This window comes from Loxodonta africana, chromosome 5 (genome assembly GCF_030014295.1).
Source record: "Loxodonta africana isolate mLoxAfr1 chromosome 5, mLoxAfr1.hap2, whole genome shotgun sequence".
NCBI classification, from domain to species: Eukaryota; Metazoa; Chordata; class Mammalia; order Proboscidea; family Elephantidae; genus Loxodonta; species Loxodonta africana.
In genome coordinates, this window is record NC_087346.1 from 36,063,224 (window position 1) to 36,084,576 (window position 21,353).

The following is a 21,353-nucleotide window of genomic DNA, read 5'->3' on the forward strand; positions in this document are numbered from 1 at the left end:
AAAATTTATACACAAATTGTTTTGTGACATTAGTTGCAAACCCCACATGTCAGCACGCCCCCCCTTTCCATGTACACCCTGGTTCCCCATGCCCATTTGTTCAATTTTCCTGTTCCTCTCTGCCCTCTTGTCTTTGATTTTGGGCAGGTGTTGCCCATTTGGTCTCATACACTTGTTTGAACTAGGAAGCATGTTCCTCACATGTGTTATTATTTGTTTTGATTGTCTTGTTTAATCTTTGACCAAAAGATAGCCTTTGGGAGTGGCTTCAGTTCTGAGTTAGCAGGGCATCTGGGGGCCATAATCTCAGTCTCTGTTAAACCAGTAAGTCTGGTCCTTTTTTTGTGAATTTGAATTTTGTTCTACATTTTTCCCATGCTCTGTCTGGGACCTTCTCTTGTGATCCTTGTGGTCGTAGCTGGGTACCATGTAGTTCTTCTGGGCTCAGGTGGGGGCTGTGTGGTTCATGTGGTCCATTCATCCTTTGAACTGATATTTTCCTTGTGTTTTCATTCTCCTTTGCTCTGAACAGGATGGAACCAATTGATGTATATTAGATGGCACTTTGCAAGCTTTTAAGACCCCAGACGCTAATCACCAAAGTAGAATGTAGAATACTTTCTTTAAGAAATGTTATGCCAGTCGATCTAGATGTCCCCCAAGACAATGGTCCCCAGCCTTCAGCCCCAGTAACTTGGTTGGTCACTCAAGGTGTTTGGATGTGTCTAGTAGGCTTCTCAAATGGATTCCAACTCATAGAGACTCCGAGTATGTCAGAGTAGACCTCTGCTCCATCAGTTTTTCATGGCTATGACCTTTTAGAAGCAGGTCACGAAGACTTTCTTCTAAGGCACTCCTGGCTGGGCTTGAACAGCAAACCTTAAGGTTAGTGCCCAACACTTAACTGCTTGTGCTGCCCAGGACTGAATTCTCAACAAAAGGGTGCAGTGCTGGAGGTGCTCACTTGTCAATACCAAGAAATATGGAAGACCGCTTCCTGGCCAACTGACTGGAAAAGGTCCATATTTATGCCTATTCCCAAGAAAGGTGATCCAACCAAATGTGGAAATTATAGAACAATATCATTAATATGACACACAAGCAAAATTTTGCTAAAGGGCTAAAGCAGTATATCAACAGGGAACTGCCAGAAATTCAGGCTGGTTTCAGAAGAGGACGTGGAACCAGGGATATCATTGCTGATGTCAGATGGATCATGGCTGAAAGCAGAGAATGCCGGAAGGATGTTTACTTGTGTTTTATTGACTATGCAAATGGATTCAACTGTGTGGATCATAGCAAATTATGGATAACATTGCGAAGAATAGGAATTCCAGAACACTTAATTGTGCTCATGAGGAAACTTTACATAGATCAAGAGGCAGTTGTTCAGACAGAATAAAAGGATTCTGATTGGTTTAAAGTCTGGAAAGCTATATGTCAGTGTTGTATCCTTTCATCATACCTATTCAACCTGTATGATGAGCAAATAATCCTGGAAGCTGGACTATATGAAGAAGAATGGGGCATCAAGATTGGAGGAAGACTCATTAACAACCTGCTTTATGCAGATGACCCAACCTGGCTTGTTGACAGTGAAAAGGACTTGAAGCACTTACTAATGAAGATCAAAGACCATAGCCTTCAGCATGCATTGCACCGCAAATAAATCGACGGCACTGGGTTTTTATAAAGAAAACAAAATTTCTCACAACTGGACCAATGAGCAACATCATGATAAAAGGAGAAAAGATTGAAGTTGTCAAAGATTTCATTTTACTTGGATCCACAATCAACAGCCATGGAAGCATCAGTCAAGAAATCAAATGACGCATTGCATTGGGTAAATCTGCTGCAAAGGACCTCTTTAAAGTGTTTAAAAGCAGGGATATCACCTTGAAGACTAAAGTGCGCCTGATCCAAGCCATGGTATTTTCAATTGCATCATATGCATGTGAAAGCTGGACAGTGAATAAGGAAGACCAAAGAAGAATTGATACCTTTGAATTGTGCTGTTGGCAAAGAATATTGAACATACCATGGACTGCCAAAAGAATGAACAAATCTGTCTTGGGAGAAGTACAGCTGGAATGCTCCCTAGAAGTAAGGATGGCGAGACTGGGTCTTACATACTTTGAACATGTTGTCAGGAAGGATCAGTTCCTAGAGAAGGACATCATGCTTGGCAAAGTACAGGGTCAGTGGAAAAGAGGAAAACCCTCAACGAGGTGGATTAACACAGTGGCTGCAGCAATGAGCTCAAGCATAACTATTGTAAGGATGGTGCAGGACCAGGCAGTGTTTCGTTCTGTTGTGCATAGGGTCGCTATGAGTCAGAACTGAGTCAACGGCACCTAACAACAACAACAGTAAGCTTCTATGACTTTGCCTTGGTCAAGTTGTGCTGACTCCCTCTATATTGTGTGTTGTCTTTTACTTCACCAAAGTTAACACTTTTCTACTATCTATTTAGTTATTTTCCCTCCCTACCCTTCCCCTCCTTCATAACCATTAAAGTGCTTGACTATTTCACTCAGCATAATTCCTTCCAGATTCATCCAAGTTTTGAAATGTTTTGTGGATTCATCATTGTTCTTTATTGTTCCATAGTGTTCCATTGTGTGTATGTATTCATTCTTCTGTTGATGGGCACTTAGGTTATAAAGCTGCAATGAACGTGGGTGTGCTTATGTCTATTCGTGTGATGGCTCTTATTTCTCTAGGATATATCCCTAGGAGTGGGATTGCTGGATCATATGGTATTTCTAACTTTTTAAGGAGGTGCCGTATGGTTTTCCATAGTAGTCATACCATTTTATATTTCCACCATCAGTGCATAAATGTTCCAATCTCCCCACAACCTCTCCAACATTTGTTATCTTCTGGGTTTTTTTTTTTTTTTTTTTTTGATTCGTGCCAATAATATTGGGGTGAGATTGTTTCTCATCGTGGTTTTGATTTGCATTTATGCTCACTTGTCTATGTCAGGAAATTTGGAAGATAGCTACCTGGTCTACCAACTGGAACAGATCCATGTTTACAACTATTCTCAAGAAAGGTGATCCAACCGAATGTGGAAATTATCAAACAATATCATTAATATCACACACAAGTAAAATTTTGCTGAAGATCATTCAAAAGCAGCTGCAGCACTATATTGACAGGGCACAGCCAGAAATTCAGGCTGGATTCAGAAGAGGACATGGAACCAGGGATATCATTGCTGATGTCAGATGGATCATGGCTGAAAACAGAGAATACTAGAAATATGTTTACCTGTGGTTTATTGACTATGCAAAGGTGTTTGACTGTGTGGATCATAACAAATTATGGATAACATTGTGAAGAATGGGAATTCTAGAGCACTTAATTGTGCTCAGGAGAAACCTGTACATAGATCAAGAGGCAGTTGTTCAGACAGAACAAGGGGATACTGATTGGTTTAAAGTCAGGAAAGCTGTGCATTACTGTTGTATCCTTTCACCATACCTAGTTAATCTGTATGTTGAGCAAATAATCTGAGCAAATAAATCTGGACTATATGAAGAACGTTGGTGGTGTAGTGGTTAAGAGCTATGGCTGCTAACCAAAAGGTCGGCAGTTCAAATCCACCAGGCACTTTTTCGAAACTCTATGGAACAGTACTATTCTGTCCTACAGGGTTGCTATGGGTCAGAACCAACTCAATGCAATGGGTTTGGTTTGGTTTTTTATATGAAGAAAAAGGGGGCATCAAGATTGGAGGGAGACTCATTAACAACCTGTGTTATGCAGATGACACGGCTTGCTTGCTGAAAGTGAAGAGGACTTGAAGCACTTACTGATGAAGATCAAAGACCACAGCCTTCAGTATGGATTACACTTCAACATAAAGAAAACAAAAATCCTCATAACTGGACCAATAAGCAACAGCATGATAAGTGGAGAAAAGATTGAAGTCATCAAGGATTTCATTTTACTTGGATCCACAATCAACACCCATGGAAGCAACAGTCAAGAAATCAAAAGAAGAATCACATTGAGCAAATCTGCTGCAAAAGACCTCTTTAAGGTGTTGAGAAGCAAAGATATCACTTTGAGGACTAAGGTGCACCTGACCCAAGCCATGGTATTTTCAATAGCCTTATATGAATGCAGAAGCTGAACGATGAATAAGGAAGACTGAAGAATTGATGCCTTTGAATTGTGGTGTTGGTGAAGAATATTGAATATACCATGGACTGCCAAAAGAACTAACAAATCTGTCTAGGAAGAAGTACAAACAGAATGATCCATAGAAGCAAGGATGGCAAGACTACATCTCACATAATTTGGATATGTTATCAGAGGGATCAGTCCCTGGAGAAGGACATCATGTTTGGTAAAGCAGAGAGTTAATGAGATGGATTGCCACAGTGGCTGCAACAATGGGCTCAAGCATAACAAAGATTGTGAGCATGGCACAGGACCAGGCAGTCTTTCCTTCTGTTGTATATGAGGTCACTATGAGTTGGAATCGACTCGACAGCACCTAACAACAACAACAAAGTGGCTAATGATTGGGAGCATTTCCTCATGTATCTGTTAACTGCCTGAGTGCCTTTTTTGGTGAAGTGTCTGTTCATATCCTTGGCCTATTTTTAAACTGGATAATTCTTTTAATTCTTTATATTAAACTTCCTCTGTTTAACCCACTGTGTGATTGGCCTACACTGATAGAACAAAAAACTTTTACAAGTCGGAATGTAATAAGTATTGTCCTCAGAGAGCTGAAACTGAGTTCCCAGTCTGAGGATGGGATCAGGAAAGTTTTAATGAGAGAGTGCAATTTGAGATGAACCTTGAAGGATAGATAAGGGTTTCCCTTGAACTTGTCATTGGGGAGCTTATATCTTTAAGATGATTGCCTCAGATCTGTACTTCACTGGTAAAGGTATTTGCAAACTGTATTGTACTATTTGTCCCAAGCATCTGCCCTTTACTCCCAACTGACAAGCTCCACCCTGCCTTTTGTTACTGGTCTGGGTAGAGTTGTTAAAGAAGAGATAAACAGAAGAGAGAACCTGAGTGGGTCCCTAATGCCCGAGAAAGAGATTTTTAAATGGCATCATCTCCTTGGAATTGTCTAGTCAAATATTTAAAAGAAAGGCTTTGATGGAATCTTTAGAAAGGTTAGAAACTAACACCCACATCCATATGTACCAACTAATTTTCTTTCCAAATGTTTTCATACTGTTGGGTAGATGTGCCCCATGTTTTGGAAGGATTCTTTTCCTTTGAAGTAGTCATTACGCTGTTTTATTTTCTATATGAATGCCAAGTACACACTACTTTTCATTTTCCTTTTTGCTTGCCAAAGGCTTTTAATTTTCTTTCATCTCTTCACAAATATCTAATAAATAATTATGAGCTGCAGGGCTATTTAAAGCATGGCCCCTGGACCAGCAGAATCAGCATCATTTGGGAGCTTGTTAGAAAAGTAAATTCCTGGGCCCCACCTCAAACTTCCTGAATCAGAATCTCAGTGGAGAGGGGGCCGTGGGGGTGAGGCCCTGGAATGTATTATTTAACAAGCTCTCTAGGTGATTTTTTCTAGGTGATTCTTATGCACACTAAAGTTTGAGAAGCACCAATTAAGAGTTTTACTGATAGCATTTTACTTAGGACGTGTTCTAGAATTTAAATGATATGAAATCTTAAAGGCCATCTAATCAATTCAAATCAGTAGTATGTTTCTCCAACATCCCTGGTAGAGGAGTATCTACTTCTGCCAGAAAACTTTCACTGATAAGAGTTCACCACCTCACAATGTAACCTATTACACTCTAGAACAATTCTAATTATTAGAATTTTCTTTTATTCTGGATTTAATCCAGATTGGCTTCATTGCACTTTTTACTCAGTGTTCCTAATCTTCCTTGTCAGGAGCATGACATAAACTTAGTTCCCTTTGTTCAGTCCAGATACTTCAATATTTGAGACACAGCTGTCTCCTCTCGCCTAACAATGTTCTTAGTCCCTTTGCCATTCCCCATCTGATAATCCTTTTTGGGTCTTTTACTCTCAGAATGTACTTATATATCAATATTCTGTTTATAATATAGGGGCTTTGGTAGTGAAGTGGTTAAGCGCTTGGCCGCTAACCAAAAAGTCAGCCCTTCAAATCCACTAGCCACTCCTTGAAAACCCTATAGGACAGTTGTACTCTGGCCTATAGGGTCACTATGAGTCAGAATCAACTCAACGCAATGGGTTTGGTTTGGTTTTGGCTTACAATGTAGCTTCCAGAATAAAATATGAAATGTTTCATAAAGTATGACCAGTGAGGGCTATTATGTGACTGTTTCATCTGCTGCCACAGACTAGGAGAACATATTTGTAAATAATAAATCTGATAAAATATTTGTATCCATACTATGTAAAGAACTCTTATGACTCAAAAATGGGAAGACCAAGTAACTACCCAATTATAAAATGGTCAAAAGATATGAATAGACATTTCATAAGGAAGATAGAAAAATGGCTAATAAGCTCATGAAAAGATGCACATCATTATTTCTTTAGGGAAATGCAAATTAGAATACTAAATACCCACTAAAATGGCTATAATCAAAAAGATTGAAAATACCAAGTTTTGGTGAAGCTGTGGAGAAATTGGAATCCTCATGAATTACTGATGGGAATTCAAATTGTACTGCCCTTTTGGAAAACAATTTGGCAGTTGCTGAAAATGTTAAACAGTATCAAAGATAAAAACTAATAGCAGTCATCTTAACTTTGAGTTTTACATTTTTTCTTATCCACGAAACCAAATATTTATAGTAAAAATTCCTGACCTAAAATTAATCCTTCATGCAGCTTTGCAGGCCCATTTTTTTTTTTTTTTTACCCAAATTTGCTGATGGACTTTTCCTTCCTGTTCAAAGAGCAGCAAATAACAAAACCATCACCTCGTATTTTAATTTAAAAAAGACAGTGGACTTACTTAATTTAAATTTCAAAAGATCTCATGGCTGCAGATGCGTGGAGGGCCAAATCTTTCTGGCAGCCAGGCCAGAGACCACCATGTGACCTGATATCAATTGATCTCAGTAAAGGAAGAGGGCGGGGTTCAATTAACCACGTTAAGTTAGTTAATGGTTGATTGTCTATTCTCTCTCCTTTTTATTAGCTTCATTGTAACTGGATTACTTCCAGCCATTTGCATTTTTTTTTTTTAAATCAGAATGGTCTCCCTATTACACATAGAATAACTGCTCAGAATAAACCTCACGTTTCAATTTCTTTAAGCTTTGATTATTTTCAATAATAGAGTTACCATATGACCCAGCAATTCCACTCCTTTAAGAGAACTGAAAACTTGCACATGAATTTCCACAGCTGCATTGTTTAAAACAGCCAAAAAGTGGAAACAACTCAAATGTTCATCAACTAATGGAGAGATAAAGTGTGGTTTACCTATCTATGCACTGGAATAAAAAACAAAACAAACCCCATTGCTGTTGAGTTAATTCTCTTAGCGACCCTATAGGCTGAGTAGAACTACCCCACAGGGTTTCCAAGGCTGTGATCTTCAGGGAAGCAGACTGCCACATCTTTCTACCGCGGAGCAGGTGGTGCGTTTGAACTGCTGACCTTTCAGTTAGCAGCAGAGCACTTAACCAGTTCGCCACTAGGGCTCCTGGAGATAATGGAATACTATCAAGCAACAAAAAGGAATTAACTATTGATAAATGCTACAATAGGAATGAAATTTGAAAACATTTTATTTTGTAAAAAAAGCCAGACACAGAAGACTACATATTATATGACTTTATTATAAGAAATTTTAAGAAAAGGTCAATTTATAGAGAGAGAAAGCAGATCAACTCCTGCCTGGGGCTGGGGGTAGGAATAAATCCTAGTGTAAATCATCCAGGAGAGATTGCAAATAGGCATTGGGAAAATTTGGGGTCACGGAAATGTGCTAATACTGGATTGTGGTAGTGGTTGTCTAATGTAAATTTTCTAAAAATTATTGTACACTTACAATGAGTAAGTTCTATGATATATAAATTGTACCTGAATAAATCTGTTCAAAAAAAACCCTGAATGTCACAAATTTACTCTTTTACGTTCTCATTAACAAACAAAAGTACTACATAGATATGTTATGGATTGAATTGTGTCCCCCCAAAATGTGTGCTAACTTGGCTAGGCTATGATTCCCATTATTGTGTGATTGTCCAATATTTTGTCATCTGATGTGATTTTCCTACTGCTGTAAATCCTACCTCTGTCATGTCAATGAGGCAGCATTAGAGGCAGGTATGTTGCCGAGGCAGTACTCAATCTATAAGATTAGGTTGTGTTTTAAATCAATCGGTTTTGAGATAATAAAAGGGAGAAGTGAGCAGAGAGATGGGGGACCTCATAACATCAAGAAAGCAATGCTGGGAGCAGAGGGCATCCTTTGGGTCTGAGGTTCCTGTGCCTGAGAATCTCCTAGACCAAGGGAGAGTTGATGACGAGGACCTTCCCCCAGAGCCCACAAAGACAGAAAGCCTTCCCATGGAGCTGGTGCTCTGAATTTGGACTTCTAGCCTACTAGACTGTGAGAGAATAAATTTCTCTTTGTTAAAGCCATCCACTTGTGATATTTCTGTTATAGCAGCACTAGATAACTAAGACAAGGTATTTAGGGCATCTAATCTTTCAGTTTCAGCTTCCTTTATTTGCTGGCTTCAATCTTGAGTGAGGAGAGTGCGTTCAGAAATATTGAATAGATAACCATTTCTAAAGAAAAAGATATTTGCATTTCTTTTCCATTTCAGAATCTAGCCTAAAAAATGCAAAACCTTTCAGAGTTACATTATAATCCAGAGACAGCTTATGTAGAAATATCACAAAGAAAATTGAGAGACATTGCCAATGGCAAATTTGCCAAAGCAGAAACACTTTTAATGACATAAAAACGGGATTAAATAAAAGCACATTGAAAGGTGAGCTCATGCACGTGCACACACAAACACACACACACACACACACACCCCAGAAGGACTTTATTCTCAAGGATAGTTTTGCGTTTCTTTATCTAATCTTCTTCACTTCTGAGAGAAGCGACGAATGAGGATTTGTCACACAGTGGCAGAGAGATGCCCTGGTGGTACGATAGTGGAGAATTCATCTGCTAACTGAAAGGTTGGAACCTGCCAGTAGCTCCTTGAGGAGAAAGATGTGGCAGTCTGCTTCCGTAAAGATTTACAGCTTTGGAAACCCTATGGGACAGTTCTACTCTGTCCTACCGGGTCTCTATGAGTCGGAATCAACTCAAATGGCAGTGGGTTTGGTTTTTCTGGTTTGGCAGAAAGATAATCATAACCTAGTATAAACCATCCAGAGAGACAGCTGTTTTTCTTTTCATAATATTTTCAAGTATGAAACATTATAATTTCCTCTTGGCATTCCTTTTATTATTTTATTGTTCTGATCATAAGAAAATCATTCTTCATGCAATTAGAACTAAAACCTCAGTTCCCTCAGCCTATCCTGACCAAAATGCGAGAAAGGTTTCGCTCTGTTCTAAAAATGGGCTTTTTGAGTGACTCGACAAGCCATAATTTCAAAGTTCCTACTGGTTTCTCAGAGATGTAAGGGGAGCTTCTAAGATGAATTTAAAGAAGAAAGTTGGAGAGACTTGACTTTTTTTGCATCAGGACTTTTTAAATTTTCCTAAAGGAGTTGGAGCCTAGAAGACAGAAGCCTGAACATCCTGGCAGGAGGCTCTAGGTCAAGTTGCAGAAATGATCACAAATCGTTTTAGGAACAGGAATTTAAAACTTCAGGGTTTAGGTCATGGAAGCTCCAAGACACAACCAAACTCCCTGAGGGACTGAATTACTGGGCTGAGGCCTGGGGAGCAGGGTCTCAGGTACCATCCAGCTCAATTGGCGTAACATAGTTTATAGAGAATACGTTCTACATTCTACTTTGGTAAGTAGCATCTGGGGTCTCGAAAGCTTCTGAGTGGCTATCTAAGATACTCCACGGGTCCCACTGTCTCTCGAGCAAGGGAGAATGAAGAAAACTAAAGACACAAGAGAAAGATTAGTCTAAAGGACTAATGGGTCACAACTACCACAGCCTCCACCAGACTGAGTCCAGTGCAACTAGGTGGTGCCTGGCTACCACCACTGACTGCTCTGACAGGGATCACAATAGAGGGTCCTAGACAGAGCTAGACAAAAATGTAGAACAAAATTCTAACCCACACACACAAAAAAGATCAGACCTACTGGCCTGACAGAGACTGGAGAAACCCCAAGAGTGTGGCCCCTGCACACATTTTAACTCAGTACTGAAGTCATTCCTGAGGTTTACTCTTCAGCCAAAGATTAGTCAAACTCATAGAACAAAATGAGACTAAAGGGACACACCAGTCCAGGGGCAAGGACTAGAAGGCAGGAGGGGTCAGGAAAGCTGATAATGGGGAACCCGAGGTCTAGAAGGGGAGAATGTTGAAATGTCGCGGGGCTGGCAACCAATGTCACAGAACAATATGTGTATTAATTGCTTAATGAGAAACTAATTTCCTCTGTAAACGTGCATCTAAAGTACAATTAAAAAACAAAACAAAAAGCCCAAACTTCGGTTTTGAGATGTTTATATTTCGTCAAAGCAGATTCTCGCTATCTTTCCAATCGTTAAACAAAGTCAGCTACTCTCACAAGCTTGTGTAAAAGTGTGTGCATAAGTATCTTTTACGGTGGGAGAGTGGGATGGAGAAAGAAAGAAAAGGAGCCGAGCTTCATGTGTGAATCCATCACAGCTGACAAGTGATAGCAAATTCTTAATTTAGTAGAAGCAGGAGGTCAGGATCAAAAGTGATCATAGAAACATAAACTTCCTGAAAATTCTTGGAAATTAGGGGCAGAGTAGCACCTGTTGCCACTGAGTTGATTCTGACTCATAGTGACCCCATTGGACAGAGTAGAACTGCCCTATAGGGTTTTCAAGGAGTGACTGGTAGATTTGAACTGCTGCCCTTTTGGTTGGCAGCCGAGTTCTTAACCACTACACCACCAGGGCTCCACTCTCTGCATATAGCTTATTAAAAAGAAAGCATCAGAACGTTCGGTTTGTATTTGTTGTTGTGCGCAGTCAAGTGGATTCTGACACACAGCGACCCGTAGGACAGAGTAGAACTGCCCCCTAGGGTTTCCAAGGCTGTAATTTTTACAGCAGTAGACTGCCACGTCTTTTAACTGAGGAGCTGGTGGGGGGTTCGAAATGCTGACATTTTGGTGTGCAGCCAAGGGCTTAACCACTGTACCACCAGGGCTTCTTGTTTGCATTCACACATACTAATTGTTTTGTTTTTAGAGGTCAATAAATTATGTTGTTGCTAGGTGCTGATGAGTCAGTTTAGTAAGGTATATATTATCAATTGCTTGGGCATACTTCTTCTTTTGACTGTGTTAATGCTATAAACCTGACATAAGAAAAGCTTTCAGAGAAGAGAGCTGGCTTATGTATATGTGTTAAAAACTACCATACAGTAATGGTATCTTTAAACTTATAACAATATTAGATCAATGAGGCTAGTCAGATCCGGGTCACACTTTTAGGATACGTGTTGTATAATTTATATATTATATTCACTTCTACCTGTTCCTAGGCCTGCTCTCTGATGCCAGTCTCCCCACTTTGCTAGTTCATTCACTTGGTAACTAATGCCAGATTTCTAAATAGTGTGGCCCTACGGCTATTTCTCAGCTTGTAATTTGGGACGTAAGCTTTCTTCCTGTAGCAGGCGGTATTCAGCTCTGGACATGGAAACCATTCTAGTGATTCAGTGCAGGGAATTAGAAAGAAAAAAAAAAATTTTGGAGGGACTGAGAAGGAGGTAGAGACCCACCACCACACGACTATGGGTTCAATGAGATACGGTGTAGCCTTGATACAGAGACCAAGAAGGTGCTGCTGGTATTGCCAGTGCTAATGCGCCTACCCCTGCAGTCCTGAATAGACATGGGAATGTGAAGGCAGCCTACTGCACCACTCTTATCGGTCCAACCTTTGTTTACCAGCAACTATTTTTTTTTTTATAGCCAAAAGGCAATAGCCTTTGCCTCTCTTCTGCCTTCCAAATCTCAAGTGACAGCATCTTAGTGACAGAACTTAAATTTCATCCAGAACAGTAGCTGCAAGACTGTCTGATAAATGTGGTCGGTTTTTAACTTTCCACACTCTGTGATTAAGGGTGTATCTACTAAGGGTGAGAATGAGTGTTGAAGGTCAAGAGGCCGTAACTAGCACACTCCCATGTCTCACTACTTTCCCTCCTTTGCCTCCTAATGTACTATATGACCATTTTTGGCCAAATCAATACACAGTGTTTACATCAGCATGGCTGTGCAAATATTGTGAACGACACCACATGTCTTTCTCATGTAATCTTTTTTCCTGCCATTAATAATTATCTCATCTTTTCATTTGCCAGGTTTGCTAAGAACCTCTTGTTAATTTTTCCAATTGGTACAACATCTCTGCACATGCCCCTTAATAACATTCTGAGTATATTTAAATACAACGTGAATTGGGGATGGAGAAGTAAATGTGAAGGAGTTGGTGTTGAAGTCTGGGTGCTGTTGTGCTGAAAGGAAGGTAGGAAAAAGTGACTGAGAGTCCCAGCATTCAGTATTCAGGTTTTCCCTTAATCCTCTCCCTTGTTTTCAGCCTTCTATTCTCCTGCATGAGTCAGAATCCACTCGATGACAATGGGTATCCCCACTCATTGTGTCTTGAGATCCTGAGACCAGTGTTCTCGGAATGAATTTCACCAGAGGATCAATGCTGCGTCACACACACAGGAAGAGGACCCAGACTGCCAACTTCTTCACATAAAATACACAGCCTTTCAGCTAGCTCTTGATCTCAGCTTGAGTGTCGCCCTATTTTCCATGGGAACTGGTGTGTTCTAGCCCTGAACCTCTTGGGGACAAACTGGTTTACATTTACTGGTATCCCTTTCTTTCTGTAGACACTTAGGTTACATCGCTAAATCAGTTATCTCTGTTCTATCTTCTCTCCCACTGAATTTGTTTGAAATACTTCTCATCTACTGTTGTCTGTTCTTTTTTGGTTCTTTATACTTACATCTCTTTTTAATTTCCCTGAGCTTTAAAAAAATCTTTTTAGGGTTTTTTTTTCTGAAAGGAGAAGAAATAGAAATGTGTTCAGTTTACTGTGCTGAGTTAAAGTCTATGTCTTTTCCACTTTGACCCATAGTTTCTCAATAAGGTTTTGTGTAATTTTTCTTAAATAATTATGCACTTTTTTTTTTTTTTACATACAAGGAAATCAGACTCAGAAAGATTAAATAATGTATTCAAAATCAAATAGCAAGAAAGTAGTAGAGCCAGGAATAAAAAATTTGGCTTCATGAATTTCCAGGATAGCATCAGTGTCTGAAAGAGTGACTGACATTTAGTAGATATAATACAAATATTGATTGAATGAATAAATGATTTCTCATCCAAACTTTGAGTGAACTACCTCATGAGATGTGTTGGTAATATTTGTGTCTTGACTTGGACTCTCATTTCATGGTATGTTCAGCTTTGTGAAAATTCCCTTTTTGGACGTTTCTTACCTCATGAGAGGAATCCCTGGGTGGTTCAAACGCTTACTCGGTTGCTAGTTGAAAGGTTGGTAGTTTGAGTCCACCTTGGAAGAAAGGCCTAGTGATCAACATCTAAAAAAAAAAAAAAAAATTCAGCCATTGAAAACCTTACACAGCACAGTGCTGCTGTGACACACATGAGGTTGCCATGAGTCGGAGTTGACATGATGGCAACTGGTTTGATTGGTTATCTCATGAGAAAGCCGGACTCAGTGGACACGGAAAGGCCAGAAAGTAGAAGTGGGGATGGGAAAGCTATTCTGTCATTGACTCTGCAGGACATGCTGTGGGGAAGTCTGGCCTGCAGTAAGATGCTGGTATACAGAAGGCATTGGCACAGAAAGCACAGTCCACCCCAGTAGAGTGAATTGCAACAGGGAGATGGAAGATGTAATAAGTACCGTCAAGCTAGTGGAGTGGGGGAAAGGAATATAAAAAAGCTAGAATTAAAAAAAAAAAAAGAATTAAAGCACGTAAAAATCATACCATAGATTAGAAGTAGATGTTAGGACTCACACTGTTAAGAAGAATATAGGAAACAAGATTTAAAGAGTTGGTAGATTTTCAAGAATAAATTTATGATTCATTTCTTGAATCATCATGTTTACACATATCCTTATAAAACCATGGGGATAAAAATAAATCTAGTGCTATGAAGATATGACTAATATTTTAATTGGTGTACTACAGTTTAAAAAAAAATGAAACTATGGAACAAAAATGAGACACAAGAAAAGGAACTGTTAAGAAAATGTACTAAGCTTATTTTTGTATAATATTTTAATTTTAAACCATTTTAATCTAAAAATACAAATAACTCATGATTCTACAATTTTATTGAATATATAAAAAATTTGGGGGACATAAAGTTACTGACAATATCCAGTTCAACTGCAAACATTAACATATAACTGATACCTACATCCTTGTTTAAACCTTCTTATTCAAGTATGATAAACATGCAGAAAAGTGAGCACGTTATAATTGTACAGCTCAACCAATTTTCATCTGTGAAAATTGAACACACCTATGTTGTGAAACCCAGATCAAGACACAGAACATTCCCAGCACTGCTGAAGCCCTCCTTGTGTTTCAAAGCCACCAACCAACCTCCCACCATCCCCATCATGGGTAACCACTATCCTAGTTTCTAAACCTCATACACTAGTTTTTTCAACTTTTGTATCTTAATAGAATCCTACGGTATACACAGTTTTGTGTTTGGCTTCTATCATTCAATATTGTTTATAAGATTCATTCATATCATTAATTGTGCTCATGAGGAACCTGTACATAGACAAAGAAGCAGTTGTTCGGACAGAGCAAGGGGATACTGCGTGGTTTAAAGTCTGGAAAGGTGTGTGTCAGGGTTGTATCCTTCTACCATACTTAGTCTGTATGCTGACCAAATAATGTGAGAAACTGGATTGTATGAAGAAGAACAGGGCATCAGGATTGGAGGAAGACACATTAACAACCTTCATTATGCAGATGACACAACCTTGCTTGCTGAAAGTGAAGAGGATTTGAAGCACTTACTGATGAAGATCAAAGCCCACAACCTTCAGTATGGATTGCCCCTCAACATAAAGAAAACAAAAATCCTCACAACTGGACCAATAAATGACATGATAAACAGAGAAAAGATTGAAGTTGTCAAGGATTTAATTTTACTTGGATCCACGATCAATGCCCATGGAAGCAGCAGTCAAGAAATCAAAAGACACATGGCAAATCTGCTGCAAAAGACCTCTTTAAAGCATTAAATTCAAAGACGTCACTTTGAGGACCACAGTGCACCTGACCCAGACCAGGGTGTTTTCAACAGCTTCATATGCATGCAAATGCTGGACAATGAATAAGGAAGATCAAAGAAGAACTGATGCCTTTGAATTATGGTGTTCACAAAGAAAATTGAATATACCGTGGACTGCCAAAAGAACGAACAAATCTGTCTTGGAAGAAGTACACCTAGAAGGCTCCTTAGAGGCAGGGATGGTGCCTCTACATCTCACATACTTTGGACATGTTATCAGGAAGAACCAGTCCCTGGAGAAGGACATCATGCTTGTTAAAGTATGGGGTCAGTAAAGTGAAGAAAACCCTCAATGAGATGGAATGATACAGAGGCTACAACAATGGGCTCAAGCATAAAGACAGTGATGAGGATGGCACAAGACCAGGCAGTGTTTCATTCTGTTGTACGTAGGGTCCTATGAGTCAGAACTGACTCGACTGCACCTGTCATGGATTGAATTGTGTCCCCCCAAAATATATGCCAACTCGGTTAGGCCATGATTCCCAGTATTGTGTGGTTGTCCTCCATTTTGTTATTTTCCTGTGTGTTATAAATCATAATCTCTGCCTGTAGTTAAAGCGGATTAGGGTGGGATGTAACACTTGCTCAGGTCACATCCCTGATCCAAAGTAAAGGGAGTTTCCCTGGGGTGTCACCTGCACCACCTTTTATCTTACAAGAGATAAAAGGAAAGGGAAGCAAGCGAGAAGGGGGGACCTCATACCACTAAGAAAGCAGTGCTGGGAACAGAGCACATCCTTTGTACCCGAGGTTCTTTTGAGAAGAAGCTCCTAGTCCAGGAGAAGGTTGTTGAGAAGGACCTTCCTCCAAAGCTGACAGAGAGAGAGAGGCTTCCTCTGGAGCTGACGCCCTGAATTTGGACTTCTAGCTTACTAGACTGTGAGAAAATAAATTTCTCTCTGTTAAAGCCATCCTTGTGGTATTTCTGTTATAGCAGCACTACATGACTTAGACAACACCTAATAACAACAACATTCATATCATTGAGTATAGTAGTAGATCATTTATGTTCATTTTTGTATAATAGTCCAAATATACTACACTTTATCCAATCTACTCTTGATGGACTATGCACATACCACTTATTTTAAAAAAGAGAATTTCATGTAATTGGTTTAAATATAAATAGGCATTGGAAGACTAAAATGGTAAAAGGGGTACATTCAGGGAATACAAAGATAATAACTTCAGGTTACACTTGTTAGGTTGGTTGACAAAGGGAAGAGGTTGAAATCATTAGAACCTAGAAGTTTGGAGGAGTAGTTCTGCAGAATTGGGATCAAGACCTCTGAAGACGGGTTGCTGCTGAGCTGGTACTAGGGCCTCCATATCTTGGAAGATGGAACTGGATGTCTCTGAGAAGGGTGCGTGGGCTAGTTATGGGAGTGTGGAAAAACACGGCAACTGCCACAGATGCCATGGTGAAGAACCATTGTTGGGGTGATGCAGACAGAAACAAAAAGCAAAAGAAAAAGGAATCAAATTCCTTTTCCCTCTTCCAGCCCCCCAGCCCCTTTTAAATGGCCCCATTGACAGGAGCTAATACAGATTCATCTGGTAAAGTAGAAATGTGGCTTGCAGAATTTTAACCTCAGGTTTACAAAGCAGAATACAGAACAGTAGTTTTAGAGTTGAGAAACAAGTTAAAAACCAAAACGGATAGTTTCCAAGTTGTGACTATTACTAATATAGTGCTGCTGTGAACATTCTAGTACATGCCTTTTGGTAAACATATGGTTACATTTTTGCTGGTGTTATACCTATAAGTGGAATTGCCAGGTCATAAACTATGCATGTGTTCAGTTGTAGTAAAAAAAAAAAAAAATTTTTTTTTTTTAGATACCGCTAAAACGTTTCAAAAGTTATACTAATTTATATTCCCACCAGCAGTGTATGAAAGTTGTAGCTGCTTCACATCCTTGTTATCGTATTAGCTATTCTGGTGGGTGTGTAGTGGCATCGCATTGTGATTTATTTGCATTTTTCTGACAAATTAAGTGGAGCACATTTTTGTAAATTTATTGGCCATTATCATCTTCTTTTGTAAAATGTCTATTCAAGTCTTTTATTCATTTTTCTATGGGCTTGCCTGGCCTTTTCTTATTGACTTTCAAGGGCTTTTTGTATCTTCTGGATAGTAGTTCTTTGTCAGATATATGCATTATGAATGTCTTCTCCCACTCCACTGACTGTCTTTTTATTCTCTTATTTGTTTTTGTCTTTTGATGAAAAAAAAGTTCCTAATTTGAAGTTTCAAAAGTTTCCTTAAGAGCACTTCTTGAGTCTTGTTTAAGAAATCTTTGGCTGCTTCGAGATTGCAAAAATATTTTCCTCTAAAAATCTACTTTCCCCATGCCTTTCACATTAGTATCTGCAAATCACCTGGAATAGATGTTGTTTATGGTGTGTGCCTTAGTTACCTAGTTACAAATGGGCAGCTTTAAAAAAAAAAAAATTGGGGGGGCAGCTTTAGAGACCATAAATTTATTTTCTTACACGTTTGGGGGCTAAAAGTCCAAATCAGTGTCTCAGCTGTGTCAGTTTCTTCTGTGGGCTCCTCACCTAGTGTCTGCTGGGAATCCCTGGCATCCTTTGCTCATAGGCAGGTCTTCACATGGCATCCGCCTTCCTCCATGTTTGCCTCTGTGTCTATTCTGTTCTTTTTATAAGACACCACTCAGAAGTGATTAGGTTTAGGACCCAGGCTATGCTTGTATGATCTCATTAACATAACAAAAGAAAACCCTATTTCCAAAGAGGGTCATATTTACAGATACAGTGGTTAGGATTTTGGAAGGACATAATTCAACCCATAACAGCATGAAATAGAGGTCTCAGCACATTTGGTAAAACTTTAGAAATCAAATTGATGTAGCACTATTTGCTCAAAAGATCACCATTTTCCACTGCTTTGCAGTGTCACCTTTGCTATACGTGTATAAATCTGTTAATGGACTTTCTATCCTTGGTAAGTGTGTTACCTTTCTTTTGCTGCCATTACAAGTTACCATAAATTTAGTGGCTTAAAGCAACACTCCCCCTTTTATTTTTTTCCACAGTTCTATAAGTCAGAAACCTGAGTACATAGTGTGGCTCCACTGGGTTCTTTGCTTAGAGTTTTAAAACAAACAAACGAAAAAAACAGTTCTGACTCATGATGTTGTAGAGTTGAACTGCACTCTACTCTTGAAAATAGGCTGTTACCTTTTGGAAGTGATTGTTAGGCTTTTCTTCCAAGGCCCCTCTGGGTGGGTTCAAACTGCCAACTTTTTGATTAGTAGTCGAGCACTTAATTGTTTGCACCACCCAGGGACTCCTGCTTAGAGCTTAAAAGCAAAAACAAATTGGTTGCCATTGAGTCAATACCAACTCATAGTGACCCTATAGGACAGAGTAGAACTGCCCCACTGGGTTTCCAAGGCTGTAATCTTTACAGAAGCAGACCACCACATCTTTCTCCAATGGAGCAGTTGGTGGGTTCGAACCTCTAACAAGGCCAAAATCAAGATATCGGCAGGACTGGGCTGCTATCTGGAGGATTAATCTGCTTCCAGGGTCATTCAGTTTGTTGGCTGAATTCAGTTCCATGTGGTTAGAGGACTGAGACTTTTATTTCCCTGTTAGCTCTCAGCTGAGGATCAATCCTGGCCCTAAAGACTGGCCACTTTCCTTCTCATACTTCCTACAACCTTTCTCTAGAAATAGGGTGTTGAGTTCCTCTCACATTTTGAGTCTCTTTGACTTCCCCTTTTGCTCCATCTCTCAGACTGTCTCTTCTGCCTTCCTCTTTTGCTTTTAAGGGTTCATGTGATTGGCCTACCTGAATAATCCAGGATAATCTTCCTTTTTTAAGGTTAGCAGATTAGTAACCATAATTACACCTGCAAATTCCCCTCACAGTAGTACATAGATTAGTATTGATTGAATAACCAAGGGCTGGGAATCTTGGGGTAACATCTTTAGAATTCTGCCTACCATAATTTGTCTATACTTGCAGCATTACCACACTGTCTTAATTATAATAGTTTTATAAAAGTTTTTGATGTTTGGCAATATGAATTTTCAGGTTTGTTCTCATTCTTCAAGATTATCTTGGCTTATGGCCACCAGGTCTTCAGCAAAACCCAAAATCTATCAAATGGGGAAACCAAAAAAACCAAACCCAGTGCTGTCGATTCCAACTCATAGAGACCCTGTAGAGACCCTGTAAAACAATCTTTTAAACAAATGGTACTGGCAAAACTGGAGGTCCATCTGTAAAAAAATGAAACAGGACCCACACCCCACATCACATACAAAAATTAATTCAAAATGGATCAAAGAACTAAATATAAAACGAAAAATTAAAAGATCATAGAAGAAAAAATAAGGTCAATGCTAGAGGCCCTAATACATGGCATAAACAGGCTATAAACTATAACTAACAATGCACAAACACTAGAAGATAAGTTAGATAACTGGGATCTTCTAAAAATTAAACATTTATGCTTATCAAAAGACTTCACCAGAAGAGCCTATAGACTGGGGAAAAATTTTGGGCTATGACAAATCCAGCAAAGGTCTAATCCCTAAAATCTACAGGAAAATTCAATACCTCTACAACAAAAAGACAATCCAATTAAAAAATGGGCAAAGGATATAAACAGACACTTTACCAAAGAAGAGATTCAGTTGGCTAACAGACATATGAGGAAACGCTCGAAATCGCTAGCCATTAGAGAAATGCACATCAAAACTACAATGAGATACCATCTCACCCCAATATTAATGGCACGAATAAAAAAAATAATAAAACAGAAAATAACAAATGTTGGAGAGACTGCGAAATAGAAATACCATATGATCCAGCAATCCCACGCCTAGGAATATATCCTAGACGTGTGCACACCCCTGTTAATTGCAACATTATTCACAATAGCAAAAAGTTGGAAACAGCCTATGCACCCATCAATGGATGAATGAATAAATAAACTATGGTACATACACACAATGAAATACCACACAATAAAGAACAATGATGAACCTATAAAACATCTCTCAACATAGATGAATCTGGAGGGCATTATGCTGAGTGAAATAAATCAATCACAAAGGACAAATGCTGTGTGAGACCACTACTATAAAAACTCACAAAGAACAACGATGAATCTGTGAAACATTTCATAACATGAAGGAATCTGGAAGGCATTATGCTGAGTGAAATTAGTCAGCTGAAGAAGGACAAATATTTTATGAGAGCACTATTATAAGAACTCTAGATAAAGTTTAAACACAGAAGAAAATATTCTTTGATGATTATGAGGGTGGGGAGGGAGGGAGAGGGATATTCACTAGATAATAGACATACTTTTTTTAGGTGAAGGGAAGGGCAACACACAATACAGGGATAATCAGTACAACTGGATTAAACCAAAAGCAAAGAAGTTTCCTGAATACAACCAAACGCTTCAAAGGCCAGAGTAGCAGGGACAGGGGTCTGGAGACCATGGTTTCAGGGAACATCTAGGTCAATTGGCATAATAAAATGTATTAAGAAAATGTTCTGCATCCCACTTAGCTGAGAGGTGTCTGGGGTCTTAATCGCTAGCAAGCGGCCATCTAAGATGCATAAATTGGTCTCGACCTACCTGGAGCGAACGAGAATGAAGAACACCAAAGACATATGGTAAACATGAGCCCAAGAGACAGAAAGGGCCCCATAAACCAGAGACTCCTTCAGCCTGAGACCTGAAGAACTAGGTGGTGCCCAGCTACCTCTGATCACTGCCCTGAGAGAGAATCCCTGATGGAGCAGGAGAAGAGTGGGATGCAGACCTCAAATTCTCATAAAAAGACCAGGCTTAATGGTCTGACTGAGACCAGAGGGGCCCTGACAGTCATGGTCCCTGGACC